The 21,229-nt window shown below is 38.7% G+C and overlaps 1 protein-coding gene across 1 annotated transcript in view; it reads right to left on the bottom strand.

Moving 5' to 3' along the window:
• The window catches only part of DNER (delta/notch like EGF repeat containing), a 287,309-nt gene that overhangs the window by 163,233 nt on the left and 102,847 nt on the right, over nucleotides 1-21,229 (bottom strand). The window lies entirely within an intron of this gene.

Raw genomic sequence — 21,229 nt, 5'->3', positions numbered from 1 at the left:
GAAAGATTGGAACACTAATGCATTGTTGGTGGAGCTGTGAACTGATCCAACCATTCTGTAGAGCAATTTGGAATTATGCCCAAAGGGCGATAAAGCTGTGCATACCCTTTGACCCAGCAATACCACTTTTAGGTCTTTTCCCCAAAGAAATCATGGAAAGAGAAAAGGGGCCCACATGTACAAAAATATTTATAGCTGCTCTTTATGTGGTGGCAAGGAATTGGAAGTTGAGGGGATGCCCATCAATTGGGGAATGGCTGGACAAGTTGTGGTATATGAATACAATGGAATACTATTGTGCTGTAAGAAATGATGAGCAAGAGGAGTTCAGAGAAACCTGGAGGGTCTTGCATGGGCTGATGATGAGTAAGATGAGCAGAACCAGAAGAACATTGTACACAGTATCATCAACATTGAGTGTTGACCTACTGTGATGGACTATATTCTTCTCACCAATGCAATGGCACAGAAGAGTTCCAGGGAACTCGTGATGGAAGAGGATCTCCAAATCCAGGAAAAAAAAGAACTGTGGAGTATAGATGCTGAATGAACCATACTATTTCTTTTGTTTTTGGTGCTGTTGTTTTTTCTATTTTGAGGTTTTTCATCATTGCTCTGATTTTTCTCTTATAACATGACTAATGCAGAAATATGAGTAATGTTATTATGTGTATATATATATATGTGTGTGTGTATATATATACATATATATATATATATATAACCTATATCAGATTACCTGCTGTCTAGGGGAGGGGGGAGGGAGGAGAGGGAGGGAGAAAAATCTGAAATTGGAAAGCTGGTATAAACAAAAGTTGAGAACTATCTTTACATGTAACAGGAAAAAAATAAAATACTTTATTAATTTTTTTAAAATACATGATAAAACCCATTCATTGAAGCAGACACAGTAAGAGTTACAGAATTATAGAATCTCAGTGTGTGAAAGGACCTCAGAGACCATACAGTTCAAACCATTTTCTGACCAAAAATAGTTACTGTAGTAAACCCTTAATTCAAAGCCCTTTAATGAAGAGGAATTCAGTATCACCCAAGGCAGCCCATTCTACTGTTGTACAGTTTTAATGATTGGGAAGCATTTCCTTTCAAGCTGAAATTTTTGTCTTTGAGCTTCTGCCCACTGCTCCTAGTTCTGGTGACTGGTGCAAAACAGATGAATCTAATCCCCCTTCCATGTGAGAGTGCTTCAAATCTATTTAAATATCCATTGTCATTTGGTGGTAGTATGGGGGAAGCATTTTCCTTAACTGAGAAAATGTAACTACATCAGTGAAGCCTAAGTGTATCACTTTGGTAGGTTTCTAATTTTCTCATCAAAACCACTCATTTATCCATGTACAATTCCTAATTTGAAAATAATGCACTGGTTCATTTCCCGTGCACTAGACACTGTTCTAAACCACGTCACACCCCATCCATTCTCCTCAGGTCTCTCCATGCTCAAGACTAACTAGTACAGCCAGATTGATTGCTGGGTCACTAGCATGGATCATTAGGTTGGCTGAGATGACAAACCTGGCTAAGCTACAGCCTGGTCATGTAACATTTCTAGACTTGCCTCTGATGACACTTGAAAAATGTCTTGTCCCTAGTGTAGTTGAGTCACTGGCCAAGAGTGAACAACTTCACAGCTAATAAGACATGGCTTCTACATTCACTTCCCTATATCATGACTATTCCCCCTGTTCCACCTTGTAAAGTTCCTCCCCAAGTCATCCCTGTGGGAAGGCAGGGTTAGATAAAGGGGTCTTTTATTTGTTCATATCACTTTAGCCCATTTTTGATGGTAAGTTTTCCAGAGATCACAACTTCACTTGCTTATACAGCATGGGGCACCAACCCAGAAACTGACAGACATGTCATAAACACATTTAATGAAGTCAATAATGGTTCCACAGCATTCCCTCCATTTCAGTGGGTCCCACTTATCACTCCTTTTAAGCCAGAACGGGAGGTCGCTAAAATACATGTATTAGACCTTGTCAACCTGTCATTTGAGTTTCAATTCCCACTGTAATAGAAAAGCGCATTGTGAGAAATTTGGTGGAAAACATTAAAAATAAAAATAGGCTTTCCACATAATTTTTCCTTTTTATTCTTTTAAAGTATTATAGGAAAGTAACGTTTGACAGGGCCTCAGTTATTCCCACTGCCTATTCCTTAACTGAAATCACAAGGCTGCTGTCTTAATTAGCTGAAGTGAACTAACAACTATTTCTGGCTGGAAACAGGACATGATGAAGCAGTAAAAATTAACAAGAAGGGACCACAGGCGGAACAATTCTATCTTTTAAGGTACACTCTCTTGTTTTGGTCTTTAAGGGTGATGATAAACAAAAATGACAAAAGGAGAAACATAAGAACTATTTTCTGATGACTCTGAGATGCAAGCAACGTTTAAGTAGGAAATGGAGAGATAATTAGTGCTTCACAAGGAGGATGGAAGGGATAGTAAGGTGTTGGAAAATAAGGTGATAAAGCTATGCCCATTGGTAGAATGAGCATACTTACACACTGCAGAAATGCCACATTGAGCAGAAGACCCCCAGGACAGGAGGAAAGATGGGGAGAGCTGCCTTTTCCATTTTAAGAGGGTTCTTTTACATTGGAATAACTATACTAGGTCAGTTCCAAGGGCTACCCACTTTATCCCCAAAGGATAATATTGAAAAGAGGGCAGAGTTATCATTCCTCACATCCTAGATTTAGGGCTAGAAGGAATCTTAGAGACTAGCAATCTTAGAGACTTTCATTTTATAGTTGATAAAATTGAGGCACCATGAGGTTAAATGACTTGCCCAGGATCACACAGCAAAAAAAGTCCGAATTCTACCTCAGGTCTTCCTGATTTCAGGTCTAGAGCTCTATCCATTGTGTCCCCCCACCTACCCCCATCAGAACAGCCCAGCTTCTCTTATTAGCCACATATGGCCTTATTATCCACAGGTTTATCTAAACTCCTTGACAATCCATTTTTATTTCCTAGAGATTGTAGTCAGAGGGAGATGTTTATACTCTGGGGATGTTGTAGTCCATTCAGACGTGCAACCATTTTTAAAGAGGTTCAGTTCTCATCTATGACTTCCCTGCTGAATGGTTGAGGTAGAATGGAAATGAGGGCATGGGAGTTTTGCAAAGTACCTTCTTCATGACAATATGGTGACTAAGATGTAACAAGATTATTATCTCCATTCTGTAAATGAGAAAACTGAGGCAGAGAGTGCAAGATGCTAAGATTTAGCCAATAAGTGACTGAGGTAGGAGGTGAACTCAGCATCCTAGCTCCAAGACTATCTTTCTTTCCACTAAATTCCAACCAGACTGCAAATTCTTTGAGTCTAACAACCATGACATACAAAGTACGGCTATAAAGAAATGGAGCCAATTTTAAAAAAATAAAATGCACCAGAAACCATGTGTTATTCTTCAAAAATCACCGGGGGAGAGGCTAGGCTTATTCTGATGATTTTGCCACCATTCAAAACTTTATTGGAACTCTAGTAAAGAACTTTTGTTTCCAGAGCTGGAGGAACACTGTTAGAAAAGTTCAAATCGGGGGCAGCTAGGTGGCGCAGTGGATAGAGCATGGGCCCTGGAATCAGGAGAACCTGAGTTCAAATCTGACCTCAGACACATAACACTTACTAGTTGTGTGACGCTGGGCAAGTCACTTAACCCCAACTGCCTCACCAAAAAAAAAAGAAAAGAAAAGTTCAAATCCCAGCTTACAGACTTATTGACCTTAGACAAGTCACTTTTCCTCTCTGAGTCAGTTCTAATCTTTTTTTTTGGGGGGGGGGTGGCAATGAGGGTTAAGTGACTTGCCCAGGGTCACACAGCTAGTAAATGTCAAGTGTCTGAGGCCAGATTTGAACTCAGGTCCTCCTGAATCCAGAGCTGGTGCTTTATCCACTGCTCCACCTAGCTGCCCCTCCCTATTCTCTAAAATGACAGAATCATGCTAACATTATAATTATTGTTATAATTATGGAATTATAATAACATCATTATTATTGCTATTATAACATTTACTATTACTAATTACCATTCACATTTACTAATTACTATTATAACATTTATAGAATGTTTTAAAGTTTTCCAAGTGTTTTGCAGATGAGACAGGTGTTATTATTTTCTCTGTTTTATAGATAAGGCTGAGATAGACTGAGAGAGGCTACGTGACTTGCCCAGGGTCACATAGTTAGCACATGTATAAGGCAGTATTCAAACTCAAGTCTTCTCGACTCTATCCACTGGGCCACCTAACTGGAAGAAATGATCCCTAAAGTCTCTCCTAGCTCTAAATTGGTAATCCAGTGCTCCTCAGTGGAAGCATCTTTGTGTTTTGAGGGTAGAATTAAATAATAATAATAATAATAATAATAATAATAATAATAATAATAATAATAATAGCTAACATTTATATAGCAGTTACTATTAGCCAGGCACTGTGCTAGTTTTGATTTTTTGAAAATAGCCACAAGTAATTCAAAGCCAAGACCCATACCCAGTTCCAACCCTGCTTGTGTCCCCTGCAGTATTTTCATTTTCCTTTTAAGCAAATCAACAGCAAACTATAACTCAGGAGGAAAAGCAATAAACAAAAAGCCTTTGGGAAATAAATGTACTACTATAATCTCATCTCTTCTTTCAAGAAAGTACATCAAATCTTGTCAGAAATAGTTTTTTGTACATGTGTCTGAAAGAGAAATGACAATACCTAACTTACTGTGGGAGATGTCAAACCCTGTATGGAATATGATGGATTCATTATTAGACCATGAAAAATTACAACAGGATTATTCAGAGAAGTTAAAGCTTACTCTGTTGTCTATTGTTTGGAAAGAGGTTGGTTTTTTTTGGGGGGGGATGGGTGTTTTGTTTTGTTTTCATATCTAAGACTAATTAGCCAATATTTTCTAGGATATGTTTAAGCATATTTCTATGCAGGAAACATCATGGCTACAGTTATATATAAAACTACATGCCTACATGTGGGGAGAGGAAAGGTTCCAAGCCTTTGGAAAGAGAATAGCAATATTCTTTCTCTTTCTTTCTTTCTTTCTTTCTTTCTTTCTTTCTTTCTTTCTTTCTTTCTTTCTTTCTTTTTTCCTTCCTTCCTTCCTTCCTTTCTTCCTTCTTTCCTTCCTTTCTTCCTTTCTTCCTTCTTCCCTTCCTTTCTTTCTTCCTTCCTTCCTTCCTTCCTTTTCTTCCTTCCTTCCTTTCTTTCTTCCTTCCTTTCTTTCTTCCTTCCTTTCTTCCTTCCTTCCTTTCTTTCTTCCTTGTTTTTCTTTCTTTTTTTTACCTTTTGAAACTAAATAGCACCAGCAGCAGCCCAACCCAGACTAGCTGCTACTACTTAAAGCCTCTTTCAAATTCAAACTTTCAGGCAACAGATAAGTATTCTGTGAGAATCAGACTGTTCTATACTCTTTGATCTCTTTGTCATCTGCTTCACAGGTTCACCCAAAAGAGCCTCTCAGGCAGCTACGATATTTCTTGTCCTTTATACAGAGGGTCTCTAGCCCTGACTTTTACCTGAATTAGAATGAGTTACTTTCTTTTTCTTACTCTCTCATCTCCCTTGCTCAAAAAAAAAAATAACCTCCAGAGGCTCCCTAATAGGGGAGAGGAAGGGCATGAGTATTTATATCCACACCAGGAACTTTACAAATATTCTTTTATTTGATATTCACAACAATGCTTTTAAATAGTTGTTATTAATTATTACAATCCCCATTTTATAGTTGAGGAAACTGAGGTTAAATGACACAAAGACAATAAGTATCTAAGGCCAGATTTGAACCTAGGTCCTCTGACACCAGACCCAGTGCTCTAACCCACTGCTTCCTATTACCTCCATAATCCAATACAAAGTCCTCTGTTTGGCGTGGAAAGATCCTTAAACCCTGGCTCTCTCCTACGCTTCTAGCGTTCTTAAACTCTACTCTCTACACACTCTTTCAGCTATACTGGCTACTTGAGGTCCTTCACACACAACTCCTATCTCCATGGACTGCCTGGAATGCACTCGTTCCTTATTTGGACCTGTTCGGCTCAGATGTACCCTTATGAAGGAAGCCTTTCCTCCCAGTTGCTGCTGCCTTCCCCTCAAAGGCTCCCTGTATCTACTTTGAATGTATCTTGCATGCCCTTAAATATGAACATGTTATCTCCCTTATTAGAATGTAAACTCTCAGGGCAGCTAGATGGCGCAGTGGATAGAGCACCGGCCCTGGAGTCAGGAGTACCTGAGTTCAAATCCTGCCTCAGACACTTAACACTTACTAGCTGTGTGACCCTGGGCAAGTCACTTAACCCCAATTGCCTCACTAAAAAAAAAAAAAAAAAAAAAGAATGTAAACTCTCATTTTTCTTTGTATCTGCAGAGATTAATTAGTACAGTGCTTGGCACATACTAATCTCTTAATAAATGTTTCTTGATTAAATTGCCCCTTCTTCATCTCAAGGTATCTGGTGGGTAGCTAAGTGATGCCATAGTGCATAGAGCCCTGGGCCTGGAGTCAGAAAGACTCATCTTCCTGAGTTCAAATCTGGCCCTAGACACTTACTAGCTATGTGACCCTGGGCAAGTCACTTAATCCTATTTGCCTCAGTTTTCTCATCTATAAAATTAGATGAAGAGGCAAATGGCAAACCACTCCAGTATTTCTGGCAAGAAAGCCCCAAATGGGGTCACAAAGAGTTGGAAATGACTGAAATAACTTAACAAGAAAACAATAACTCATAACTGGAAATATATCTCTCTATACACCTTTGTTGCATAATTTTCTGTCTATGTTGTACATATGTGAGTATGTGTGCAGACACACATGTACACATAGATAGATAGATGTAGATATGGGGGCAAGTAAGGGGTACAATGGATATAGCACTGGGTCTGGAGTCAGGAAGACTCATCTTCCTAATCTCAAATCTGGCCTCATACACTTACTAGCTGTGTGACCCTGGGCAAGGCACTTAACCCCTATTTGCCACAGTTTCTCATCTGTAAAATGGAGACACAACAGAGAAGGAAATGGCAAAGCACTCTGGTATCTTTGCCAAGAAAACACCATGGATAAATGTCCATAGGGTCACACCGAGTTTGGCAAAACTGAAAACAAGAAGATGTAAAGATGGATATAGATATAGATAGATAAATATATACACACATGAAGAGATCTGCCTCATCTATATTTGGATATGTATGGATAGACAGACAGACAGGCATATTAGTTTGCCTTCCTAATTGGCCCATTTTGGTAGGTAGAGCAATAGAGCACTAGACTTGGAATCAGGAACTTAGAATCACTAACCTGGATTCAAATCTTACCTTAGATACTTACTAGATGTGTGACCCTGGAAAAATAAGTTAACTTCTCTGAACCTCAGTTTTGACATCAGCAAGAATGAGGGATTGGATTCCACAACCTTTAAGTCCCTTCCGGCTCTAAATCTGATATTATGACCCTGTAATTCCTATCATGAAATTGTCTTGATAAATAAAGAACCAAAAGACTGGAGGAGGGGAGAAGTGGGAACCAGGGGTGAATCCTTCCTTCATTGGCCTTCCTGCCATCACTACAAAGCCCTTGCCTCCCCCACCCCCATAGACTATAACTCTTCCATTAGGTTAATTATCATGAGTTCTCAGGAGTATACCAGACTAGCTCCTGGTAGGATTCTGCCTAGTAAGGCAGAGGCTTTTCTGACCATAAAATCACTTGACCAACTTCTAAATGAATCATCCCACTCACCAGAATGATCCATTTTGACATTGTTTGGCCTGCCCCACTCAATGCTGAATCATTACTGTTGAGCTCCCAATTTTCACCCATATACTGATTGCACAAATGAGGCAAGCTGGAAGTTCCGTTGGTACTTCCAGGTGAGCGTATAATTACTTTAACTTGTTTACAACTCCTTTTGATCATATCAGGAGAAGAATACTTCAGGTTTTCCATAATGCAAGGTAATTTTGTCCAATTTAACTGTCATCATGGTGAAGTACAAAATAACAGTCTGAAGGTAATTTCAAGAGCTGAAAGCAAGACCTAAACTCTTCACCTGAGGCTCAGTCAGGGATAGGCTGGGGGTGGGGGGGGAAGCCTCAAAATGGAATAAACCTCATTTGAAAATAAGGCTTTCTCAACACTCATTGGAGAGCTTTAGGAAAGTCAGTGGATTTTCTCTTGTGCCCCTCAAATGCCAACAGTGTATGGTCCTTCAACACCTGTGTAAATGCATGTGCAGCCACATATTTCTTCCTCCCTTTAGCCAAGAAATGTACAGAAAATATTTGTTCTTTTTCTCTTCCTTAAATCTAAGTCTTCAGTAGAAAGAAAGATGCTCTACTGTATCATGCTAGCCATGAAGCCTTTTCCCCATCCAAGCCTGGAATGGGGACAACACAAATAAAGACCACATGCTTGCTGACTACATCGAGCTAGCTCTCCCTGATCTCCATGATAACTCTGTGTCCCAACATCCCTTTTCCACAGTGACCAAAATTTTTAAATATATATATGTGTGTGTGTGTGTGTGTGTGTGTGTGTGTGTGTGTGTGTGTGTGTATGGTTCTCTTTGTGAGAACTAATAAGCTCCATTCTTGACTTAGACATGGGAATGGGAATGAGAGGATAGAGTGTAAATTCCTCTGTTTATCTTTTAAATGAATGAGTGAGCATTTAGTAAGTGCTTACTATGTGCCAAGGACTGTGATAATCCAAAGTCAGTCAGTCAATAAGTATTTAAGTTCCTAACACAGTGTCAGATACAGGCAAAAAGAAATACATTGCCTGCCAACAAGGAGCTTACATTCTAATGGGGGAAGACACTCATAAAAGGAAGATGAAAAAGGGCAGGGGGAAAAGGAGGCAGGTAACCAGAAGAGAATATGATAGACAACCTGGCTAATGTGTAAATGTTTTGCATGACTACTCATGTATAGCTTATATTGAATTACTTGAGTTCTTGAGGGGGGGAGGAAAGAAAATAATTTGGAACACAAAGTTTCAAAAAAAGATATCAAAATTTGTATTTACATCTAATTGGGGGAAAATAAAATTCTAAATAAAAATAAATTTAAATTTAAAAATTTTTAAAAAGAGAATATGATAGTCACCAGGATTGTTGCTGGGTAAGAAATGATGGGATGGCTGGCTTGGGTGCCCTCCTTAAATGGAGTTTCTCAAAGGAGCCATCCCATCAGAGGGAGGGCCCAAATGGACTGAGGGTATTTCTGGGGTGTTAATACCAAGGCTGAATTCCAGGATGTAGGATTTTATGAAGGAAAAAGAAAGAAAAAACAGATGCTGCCTCAAGGAGCTTACATTTGAATTGGGTGAAGACAACACACAAGGCCAAGGATTGAAAATGAAGAGGAGGGGGCAGCTAGGTGATGCAGTGGATAAAGCACTGGCCCTGGATTCAGGAGGACCTGAGTTCAAATCTGACCTCAGACACTTGATGCTAGCTGTGTGACCCTGGGCAAGTCACTTAACCCTCATTGTCTTGCAAAAAAAAGAAAGAAGGGAGGGGAGTGGAGGGAAGGGAAGAGAAGCGAAAAAGAAAAGAAAAAAGGAAAGAAAAGAAAAAGGAGCTGTAGAGGCCTGGCTCTGGGCAAAAGCTCACCCATCAGAGCCCAGGACTGTTGCCCCTTAAGAACTTGGTTGCAGTCTTCTGGTTGGTTTTTCACTCCCCACTACTTCTCTCTTCAGTCCAGCTAAACCAGCCTTCTCTGTATTCCTCCCACACAGCACTCCATCTCTCATCTCCATCCCTTTCAAATGGCCATTCCACATGCCTGGCATGAACTCTTTCATCTTCTTCCTGTAGAATCCTCTTCCTTAGGACACAGCTCAAGCCCCACCTTTTACGTGGAGTCTTTCCTGATCCCCACCTCAACGGCTTGTGTCACCCCCCTCCCTAACTAGCCTGTACTTGACTGCTTTGCATTTGCTTATATTTATTATTTTAATATTTGTTCTACATATACTTACCCGTGTATTTACAGGTAGAATGTAAGCTCCCTGCTAGTAGGGATAGTTTCATGATCTGTATTTGTATTCCCAGCTCTTAGCACGGTGCCTAGCACACAGTAGGTATATGATCATCATTGCTTAAATTGAGTATAGACAGTGTTGCTTTACTTTGGTTCTTTGCTAGCACAAAATGAGTTTCTAAAACTCCTCTACCTTTTGATGCACAAAGTTTATATTTAACTACACAGTACCACCAAAAGAAGGGAGTCTATTATTGCCAAACACATGGGTCTAGGTTTAGCTAATATTTCATTACTTCTAAAAATCTGTGTTTTCACTAGTAAGGGTAACACCTCCCCCCAGAGCAGATCACAACCTCTTCTGGCATTGCTAGATAACCTTCATGTGTTGCTTGGACCAAAAAGATCATGAATTGATATACAGCCTTCTGGTCCACTCTTTGATAAGGCAGACCTTCCACAGGTAGGCGCAGAGTTCTGGCACCAGATTTGCCCTTGAAGCCTTTTGCCTTTGATGGACCCTTCCTGAGTCTGTGCCTCATTAGCAAAGCCTAGAGGTCCCCTCTAAGACAGGCCAAGGGGAAAGAGAAGAAACTGAGTAGAGGAGCATTGGGGAAAGCCTTGGAAAGGGCTTGATGCCAGGCTGTTAACTGTTTAGTTTACTACCTGCCTTCTTCAATAGGAAATACTAAATGGGTTTAAATAGGCTTTGCATTTCACACTTCATCGGATTTAATGGCAACTGTGGTACACATGTTTTGCTTCACTTGCTTACATCAAGATCATTGTCTTTCCTCATAAAGGTAAAGCACATATGGAAAATAAAAGTTCTGCACAGGAGCTCTTGAGCAGCATGTGTTGGAAATCAGTGATGCTCAATTTTCCATTAAGCCTAAGTGAGTCATTTGGCACTAACCTATAGCTTTTTAAAAAACAGTCAGGTTCCATGGAGTCCTCTTGGCAAGCACTACAAAGGAATTGGAATGTTGGAAATTTCATAGACACAAACTCCAATCTGATTCCCAAGGTAGAGGCATTCCCTTGGAATAATAATTCCCTTAGAACCCTCTAGGTTCCAAAAGTCTTAAGATGCAAAGGGAGCCCCTTCCATAGATGCATGGGATAAAGTGGCATAGCTTTCTTTTGGGAAGGGCCAAGTCTGCCCAGGTTTTATTATTCTTAGGAATTAAGACCACCCAGAGTTTTGTAAAATTGCTCAAGTGTTTCACAAAATATCATATTGATATCACAGAATATTGATTCAAAAATGTCATATAGAGTAGCTCATTTTTGGTAAATTTGAAAAGACAACCTAGAAAATGTAAAATCTTTGTTTGGAACAAGGAAGGTTAGCCTGGGCACAGAATTTGAACAAAGGCAAAGACCAAGAGGTCAAAGTAGGGGACAGCTAGGTGGTGCAGTGGATAAAGCACTGGCCCTGGATTCAGGAGTACCTGAGTTCAAATCCAGCCTCAGACACTTGACACTTATTAGCTGTGTGACCCTGGGCAAGTCACTTAACCCTCATTGCCCCACCAAAAAAAAAAGATCAAAGTACTGAAACATAAGATCTAAAAAGAACTTGGGATCGAAAGTGGGGCTAAATCTAAGAAGATAAAATTTGGTGGAGATCAACATGAAATTTTACACTTGGATCTGAGAAACTTCACAAATCCCACATGGGAAAGTCATGGTGAAGCAGTCAATAAACATTCTCTGATTCTTTGAATCAGTCAATAAACATTTATTAAGTACCTATTATTTACCAGGATCTATACTAAGTACTGGGGATACAAAGAAATGTGAATTTTTGGGGGGGGTTCCCTTTTGTTCTTATTCTTCTTTCACAATATGACCGATGAAGAAATATGTTTAATGTGATTGTACATATATAACCTACATCAGATTGCTTGCTGTTTGGGGGACACGGGGAAGGAGGGGAGGGAGGGAGAAAGGTTTGGAACTAGAAATCTTGTAAAGGCAAATGTTGAAAACTATCTCTGCATGTTAACTGGAAAATGATAAAATACTTTTATGATAAAAAAACAAAGAAATGCAAAAGACAGTCCCTGCTTTCAGGGACCTCACAATAAGATGAAGGAGGCAACATGCAAATAACTATGCATAAAGAAGATATAGATGAGATAAATTTGACATTGGTGAATCGCAAACTCAATATGAGTTAATAACATGATATGGAAGCTATAAAACTTTCTAGGTCTTGGGCTCCTTTAAAAGAGGCATATTTTCTAGGAATAAGAAGAAGACCATTCCTGTGTACACTGTCCTGGTCTGACCACATCTGGAACATCATGCTAAGTTTGGGGCACTATATTTTAGAAAGGACATTGGGAAGTGACCAAATAAGGACTACTGAAATAGGAAAGAGCCTTGAGTCCATGTTGTATGAAGATCAGCTGAAGGGACTAGGGGTGGCTTGGGTGTTTTTGTTTTGCCTAGAGAAGAAAAGACTCAACGGAGGTATGACAACTGACTTCCAGTATTTGAAGGGTTGTCTTGTGGAAGAGGGAGGAGATTGTTCCATTTTCCCAGACAGCAGAACTGGAAACATTGAGAAGAAATGGCAGAGGTTATTTGCCTTGTATCAGGAAAAACTTCTTAAAAATTAGAGGTATCCCAAAATGGAAGGAGATGGGGAGAAAGGGGAGGATTGATTTCTCCTAACTGGAGGTCTTCAAACAAATGCAGAATAAACCATCTTTCTGGTGTGTTGTAGTGATGATTCTTAGAGGATATAGGTTGGTCTCCATGCCCACTGGCTTCCATTACAGCTCTGAAATTCTGCCATTATGCATTCTCCTAGGACTGGGACTTAAAACTAGAAAGAATCTTAGAAATCACCAAAGGTGGCCAGAAACTGAGTCAGCTATGCCCATCCAATGGTACTTTTAATCAAGGTCCAGGTCTGGGCCAAAGAAGACACCTCCAGTCATCAACCATCAAATATAGTTAATTAAGAGGGAAATGTGTACACTTCAGCTCACAATCACTCCTGGTTCTCTGCACTTCGAGGAACATGGACTGACATGGTATTATAGCAAGCAACAGCTAACAGAAATGCCTGGAATGCATGCACACACCCACATCACAGACCCAACGTGTAGCACCATAACACATCCAGTCTCATTGCAGCCAATTGCATCCTTGACCAAGGAGCCTGGAAAAGCAAAGAATTCTCCCTCTGGATCAGAGGACAAGGGAATGATTGCAATTGTGTGATTTTATCCAGTGCCACACACTTTGGTGACAAGAATTTTCTTTCCTGGGTCTTCAGTAGCTCTTGCTGTAGAACCCATTGCCAGGTCATATCTCCCAGGATGCTCTCTGATATGGAAGCAATGCTATTCCCAAACAAGCCTCTTGGATTCAGGGTCCTGGGTTATCTCCATCAGTATCTAAAGGGAGATAGTGATCAAAGCAGTAGTGGTGGTTTGGCTTGCCTGACACATGCTGTCTGGGTCCTTCTCCCCGGGAGTCACTTCCTTGGACAGACACTATAAGGGCTCGACCAGAAGTGGCATTTAATTATTTTAACCCAGGTATAACATGTTTGTTAGTACAAGTGAGTGAGTAGCTGTTGCTGATGGTAATGACAAAGGTAGGGCCCCTCTGCACAATGATTTCTCCCCTCAATTAATAGCTGTGAGGGAGGGAGGGCACCATTCAGCAATGGACATCAGACCTGACCACTTTATTAGGGTCATGAGAAATGCAAGTATTAGAACAATAAAAACGGACATAATGATGACTTTTAGGTCATTAAGAAAAAGGCTTTTTAAAAAAGGCAACTAGGTGGTAGAATAGATAGAGCACTTGATCTGGAGTAAGGAAGATTCACATTCAAATCTAACCTCAGACACTTAACTATGTGATCCTGGGGAAGTCACTTAACTGCTGTGTGACTCAGTTTCCTCAATTGTAAAATGGGGGTAATCATAGCACCTATCTCCCAAAGTTGTTATGATGATCAAGTGAGATAATATTTTAAAAGCACCTAGCACAGTGCCAAGCACATAATAACTGCTTAATAAATATTTATTCCCTCCCTTTACCTTGGATTATACTTTGTATACTCTGCTTAAGAATTCAAAGATGTATATACAACAATAAAAAATTAGAAACATTTCCATCTAAAATTGGTTAAAATTATGAAGGTTTTGATGCTGACATCTCAGCTATTGAGAATGATTCATTCCTCCCAGGGCTCTAGACAGTTATGGTTTTAATGTCAAATGATTTTTAAAATTAATATCTGTTACATGGAAGCAATTAACACATTTATTTCAAGAGAGGCGATGTGGGATCCTGTGCAGAAAACTACAGCTGGAGTCAGATGATCTGGGTTTGCAATCCAGCTCCAAGCTTTACAAATTGTGTGCTTATTAATGTCCATCATGAAAATCCTCTGAGCCTCAGTTTCCTCATTGGTAAAAGTGCATCTTTCTTATTTTTGAGATTCTCCTAACCTCACAGCCATATTTTCAAATAAATGGAAACCTATCCTTAAAGCACAGATTTTTGATTACAGAGAATTTTTAATTATCCATGCCTCTAATGCTTATAAAAACCTTCTTTGAGGCACCTGAGAACAATTAGCTACTATGAAAAAGAAGAAAGTGGTTGTCCTGGTAGCCTAAACAACCTTCAAAAAGTCACTTCAGTATTTTAGGACCTGTGATTTCCTTGGAAAGGGCACAACCCCCTGGATGCACTTTTCAATCCCTCTTTTACTTAGTTATATGGTCATTTAGAGTTACTGTGCCTAATCCAGTGATCACTTTACAGCCACTTTTGTGATGAGTTTTTTCTCAGTCTTCAGAAAATAAACATGCAATTCATCACTAGGGTCATATTCAAAGACTTTTTATCATGCTAAGATTGCCAAGGCTTAGACTCTACCTGGGGGGCATAGCCTTTGAGAGCCCAGCTTCATCTCTGCCTATCGTGTTTCAAAGGGTAAAAATAATTGTCATCCTATGTTCAATATTAATTTCATCAAAATTATTAGTAGCCATGTCGAATTGCTAAATGGACAAATTTAAAGTTCTTTTTTCCTCAATGCAGATAAAAAAATCCATTTTAATGTAACAGATTTTTTTTAAATGCCAGAGCTGGATGTACACTGATTGAACATGAAAATTAATTGCTCTTTCCTTTAAAAATTGCCATGACTTCAACAGGACATACAATGAAACCACTTCATTGTTCTAATCTCTTCTTTTGTCCATATCTGTTTGACCACTTTTTAACAAGCAGGTAAAATTGTATCATTCAAGATTCCATTACTATAGCTTCAACTCAACAGACTCTAGTAAATCAATGGAATTTTGCATACAATCATAGACGAAGTTCATTCATTAATGCCAAATGAATATATCTTGATTATGGTATTACTGTGAATACCAAAATAGTTAATCAGCATTATTTATTGATTTGGGTGTAGTGTGGGACTGAGGAAGGAAGAAACCTTCAGATAAACAAAGGCAGAAAGGGACTGACTAGTACAGATTACCTTCTGGATGGAATAAGCCTTGAGTATCATAGGATCAAAGATTTGGGCTTGATGTTCTGTAGCTCTAGATCAAAAATCCCATTATCCTATTATCTAAAGGTGGAAAGAACCTTAGAGAATCCCTGGACCAATCCCTTTATTTTAGCGGGGAAACTCAAGAACAGAACAAGGAAGTCAAGATTTGTCAAAATGTCACACAGTTAAGTATCATTAGTAGTATTTGAACAAACTCGTCTTTCCATCTTACCTCAGTCTCCTTTTTATGGACATCATTCTATATTTATTTAGAGAGCATTGTAACTCTAAACTCACTGAGGTCCAAAATCTCAATTTTCCATTTTTAAAGTTTTAAGTAATGCTTTTTCTTTTTTACACCACAATCAATTCCTGATATCTCCCCTCATTGACTCTTCCCTTGTAGCATAAAAAGATCAGCAAAAGCCAACCAAAAAAGCAAACATATCTGACATTGAATGCACTATCCCTGATTCACAGCCCTCCATCTTCCTACTGAGAGAATAAGTGTTTATTTAACATTCCCTGGGGCCAATATTGGTCACTATGATCCATCTGGATTATGGAAAACTCCAGTATCTCTTGTTCTCTCTAAATTTACATGAACATAGTTAAGTTCTATTTGGGAGAATTCTTATTCCAGAACATTCTTTGAGTATGTACCTTCCCTTTCCAGCCCATCTTTTTTTATTATTCTTGACATTTTTAGTGCATGTATCTATCCCATCTTAACAATAATATTCCATAGTTGTTTGTTAATGACCAATAGGAACCCTATAAAAGAAAAATCATCTCAGGTAATGGCCAACTTCAGTTCTAATTACATCAATCAATTTGCCCCAAGAAGGATGAGTCCTAGTGAACTGTTTTGCTTCTGCTTAGTAAAATGGCTAATCACAATGGACCTTGAACAAAACTATAAAAGAATGAAAATTTGTCTTCCATGCTTTCTATCTTCTTCTTTCTTAATCCTTTTCTTCTTCCCCAGTCAGGATTCTCATGGAAACTGGGACCTTAATGCAATAAGAAAAGTAAATAGCATGCACAAAATGAATTGACACTAAGTTGGTATGATTTCATATACCATCCCTCCCATTCATATTTATATTTCATAACACTGCTTAACCCTAAGGAATTAAACCAGGTCAACAAACACCAAGCAAGTGGGTTGCTGTGTCATATGCTGGAAATAAAAAGACAAAATCAGATTTGGTTCCTTTCCCTCAAGGAGCTTACAATCTAAAAGTAAGGAGTAAAGGATAAGACATATAGCCAAATAACAATTACATAAATTAGCCAACAATAATAGCTAGTATTTGCAAAGTATTTTGCAATTTGGTCTTCAAAATAACCCTGTAAGGTCAATATTGTCCTCGTTTTCCTGATGAAGAAACTGAAGCCTACAGAGGTTGAGTTGCCTAGGGTCACACAGCTAGAAAATGTTTGATGCAACACTTGAATTTCTTTCTATCTGACTTCAGAAACCTTAAAGCACTATATAAATTCTAGATGCCATCATCATCATCGGCTCAGTGCAGGTTCAACCATGCCTGTAGGGGCCTACTAAAAACCAAGATACACTCTGTAGGAAGTCAGTTAAGGCAGGATACATATATGAGAAGCATGGTCTTTATGAATCTTGAAGACAAGCAAATATGAAATTAAGCTGGTCTTTGAGAGGGGGATATTCCTTGCCTCTGAGAGGAGCAAGGGATTTACTTCTTCCCCCTCTCCATCATATCATCCATAGTGTCTAGCAGAAGAACTATTTTCTCTATTGGACACTGTATGTGTAGTCCAATGTAGTGGAAACACTGTACCCAGAAAGGAAAAAGGCCAGAGAATCAAGGCAAAGTAAAGTAGAAAATGTGTGAGTCAAAAGAGTTAGCCCTGACCATTAGGAATTCAGCTAAGGTGAGGAACAAGCTTAAGAAACCCCATTGAGCAATCTGACCAGAAGAGACATTCTGGCCAGTGGGAGCAATGTGAAGACAATGTGAGAAGAAAAAAGGCATTTGGAAACCTGCAATGTTGGAAATATGAGTTACCTTGGTCACATATGTTCCCTATGTGTGACCCTCCTTACTGTGTGTGTGCCCACTCTTACCACTGACATTATGGATAATTATGAGACAGTACACATGAGACTTATAAAGAATTTTTTATAACTATTGGTCTCATGATTCCACTACTTTGAGCTAATTCTTTCTACTGGCTGACTATGAAAAGTAAAAAACACTGATAGGGGCTTCTGAGCTACAGTATTAGGAGTCAGGACTCAATTCCTTGAAAATAGGAGAACATCCTTTGCAAGATCCACCCTGCTAGGGCAAGTATGGATGGGAGTAGCCCACGGGGGAAACTATATTAATGAAAATGTTGTACTGGTTCCCTCAATTCTATATATGCTAGATCTCAAAAGAGTTCATTTGAAAACCAGTGTCTTCTTCCTTCCCCCAATGGTACAAAGCTTGCTACCTAAAATAAAACTGGCCATTTTGGTTGTGATTCCACATATAAATTCAGAACTAATTTACTATTCTTTGTCCCCTCTAGGTATTTGTGATTCAGATAGTAGTGGGGTTTTTTCCAAATGGGTTACTAAATATTTTCCATTTGATCCTTTTTATTAAGAGGAAGAGAGGTACAATATAGTTCTTATTTCACCATATATTTATATTCATTTCTATTGTTTCTCTGATCAGATATTTGAAACTGTTATTAATATTGTGCCAGCTAATATTATAAGAAATGTGGAAAAAAAGAAATGTGTTAGGTTTTAAAATTTTTGTTAATGACACATGGTGGGTGTGAATAAGATAAAACACATTAAACTTACTCAGGAGAAGCCATGTCAAGGCTACTATCAGAAAAATGTTTAACCAGGTGAAAGAGATGAAGAAGTCACATAGCAAATATGAGAAACAGAATAGAAGCTCCTTGAGGTCAGGGACAATAATATTGTTCCCAGGTACCTAGGCTCCCAACACAAAGAAGATGCTTAATAAATATTTACTGATTGATTAACAAACAACCTTGTCCCAGATTCAAATTATATATATATATATATACATATATATATATATATATATAAAGATATATATATATATATATATATATATATATATATATATATTTAGTGAGGCAATTGGGGTTAAGTGACTTGCCCAGGGTCACACAGCTAGTAAGTGTTAAGTGTCTGAGGCCAGATTTGAACCCAGGTACTCCTGACTCCAGGGCCGGTGCTCTATCCACTGCACCACCTAGCTGCCCCAATTTTTATATTTTTAAATACAAAAATACTATATTTTAAAATGTAAAAACCATTCTCAGCTCATGGGCCACACAAGTATAAGTGATGGACCGTATGTGACCCTCAGGACATTGTTTCCCAAGCCCTGAGCTAGAGGAAGATCCCCAGACGGTTAGGTGAACCAACCTCGGCACATATATGGGAGAGGAAAAAAATGTGCCCAGGATGGGAAGGCATAGATGAGTTGAGATCTCCATTGCTGAAGGGAATGTACACATCTATGAGAACACAAACTGACTGAAACACCAAGCTATCAAGTGATTCAGTGCTTTAATTGTTGGGAGATGGAGGAGCCCTTTTTATTATGCGATGTAACAATGCCTTTCTATAACTAGAGCATTTCCCTTCAAGGTTATCTTGTATCAACTTTGCGTGTACCTTGTCTATGCCTATATATGTACTTGCAATCTCCCTCATTAAAATGTAAATTCCTCAAAGCTAATAATAATAGTTATTCTTATTACTATTATTATTAGCCTTTATGTAGTATTTTAAGGTTTAAAACGTGTTTTACTAATATTATCTCATTTTATTCTTACAACAACCCTGAGAAGTAATTGCTATCATAACCCCCATTTTACAGATTAGGAAACTGAGGAAACCCAAAGAAAAATGATTTGCCCATATTAAGTGACTTGAAGGCACTGACTGTTTTGTTTTTGTTTTGTATCTCTACTATCTTGCACAGTTCCTGGTACATTTTAGGCCTAAATAAATGATCCCTAATTGAATGGATGAATGAATGAATGAATGAATGAATGAATGAATGAATGAATGAATGAATGAATGAACCAAAACAAAAGCTACTTGATACAAATAATTTCAACCATAGTGGCATTTCAATGTGTGGGAAAATTATCTATCCTGGTTTTTCATTTAGTCTTTCAAAATTATGGTCATCTTGATTTTCTCTGGGTTATTTGTATTGTGTCTGATTCATGACAAATTTAATTTTTAAGTTATTTTTGACATTATCAGTTTCTCTACTTGTGCATTCATGGGTGGCAGGGGGCATGACTGGGGGAGTGTTTCATTCAAACTCTAGGTAATTTATCAATTCCTTTCCTCTGTCTCCATAATTTCTCTGCTGCCATTATCCCCATCTCTCAATTCTCAGTCTAAATTATAACCTACTGCATAAGGAACTAGAATGGAAGTTGCCTGTTTTAAAACCCAACCCCTAATTACTTCTCCTGAAACCTTCAGAAACAACATAAGCCAACCAGTTATAATACTTATAGAGAGAAGTACAGAACTCATTCAAAATCCTAATAATAATTGGTTTAATTACTTGCTGTGGTGTTATTCACCCCACTGCTTTACATACAGCCACTGAAAATGGGATTTTGTATTGGCATATTTGTGTTGTGACTAATGTCCAGTTCAGTAGCCTGTTTAAAGGAAGCTAGAGAAGGGATAACTTCTTTCAGTTAAATGGGAGGTACCAGTGCCAAAATTAAACTAGCGATCTTCACAGCCTTGCCTAGGCTCAGTACTTCTAAGATCCTATTTTTAGCCAAAGCTCAAAAAAGGTTTGTTTACAGTTAGCTAATATAATGGATTAGAGTCGTGAAGATTCACAACTTCATAGTTGACCTCTCAATTCTTAGATGATAAATAAATAGATAGATAGATAGATAGATAGATAGATAGATAGATAGATAGATAGATAGATAGATAGGCAGGCAGACAAATAGATTGATATCTGTCTGTCTTTAAGTCTCTGTCTCTTTCTGTGTATGTCTCTCTCTGTCTCTCTGTTTCTGTCTCTATTTCTGTCTCTGTATGTCTCTGTCTCTATGTCTCTGTCTCTGTCTCTCTTTGTCTCTCTGCCTGTCTCTGTCTCACTCTGTATGTCTCTGCCTCTCTCTGTCTCTGTCTCTGTGTATCTATGTGTCTCTCTCTCTCTCTGTCTTTTACTCTCTGTCTCTCTCTGTCTCTGTTTCTTTCTCTCATAACCACCCATGTCCTCATATCCAATTACACAAGTTTTGTCGGTTCTGTCTCTATAACTTCTCTCACATCCATCACCTTCTCTCCATTTCTACTCCCCTCCACCACAATGAAGGCCCTATCACCTCTCACCTACACTATTGCAATAGCTTCCTCTATCATCTCCCTAACAAGTCTCTTCTCTTATCCAATCTGTCCTTCACAGTTTTTTTTAAATAATATCCTTAAAGCACAAGTTGGGCAATGTTGCTCCCCTGCTCAGGAAGGATTAGTGGCTCCTTAGTTACTCTAGGATAATAACTTCTGTTTGGCATTTAAAGCCCTTCACATGCTGACTTCAGCCTCCTTGTCTGAGCTTGTTGCATATTATTGTTGAGTCATTTTTCAG

This window comes from Dromiciops gliroides, chromosome 3 (genome assembly GCF_019393635.1).
Source record: "Dromiciops gliroides isolate mDroGli1 chromosome 3, mDroGli1.pri, whole genome shotgun sequence".
In the NCBI taxonomy this organism is placed as follows: Eukaryota; Metazoa; Chordata; class Mammalia; order Microbiotheria; family Microbiotheriidae; genus Dromiciops; species Dromiciops gliroides.
The sequence above is the reverse complement of the archived record's forward strand: the minus strand, read 5'-3'. Positions and strand labels throughout refer to the sequence as shown.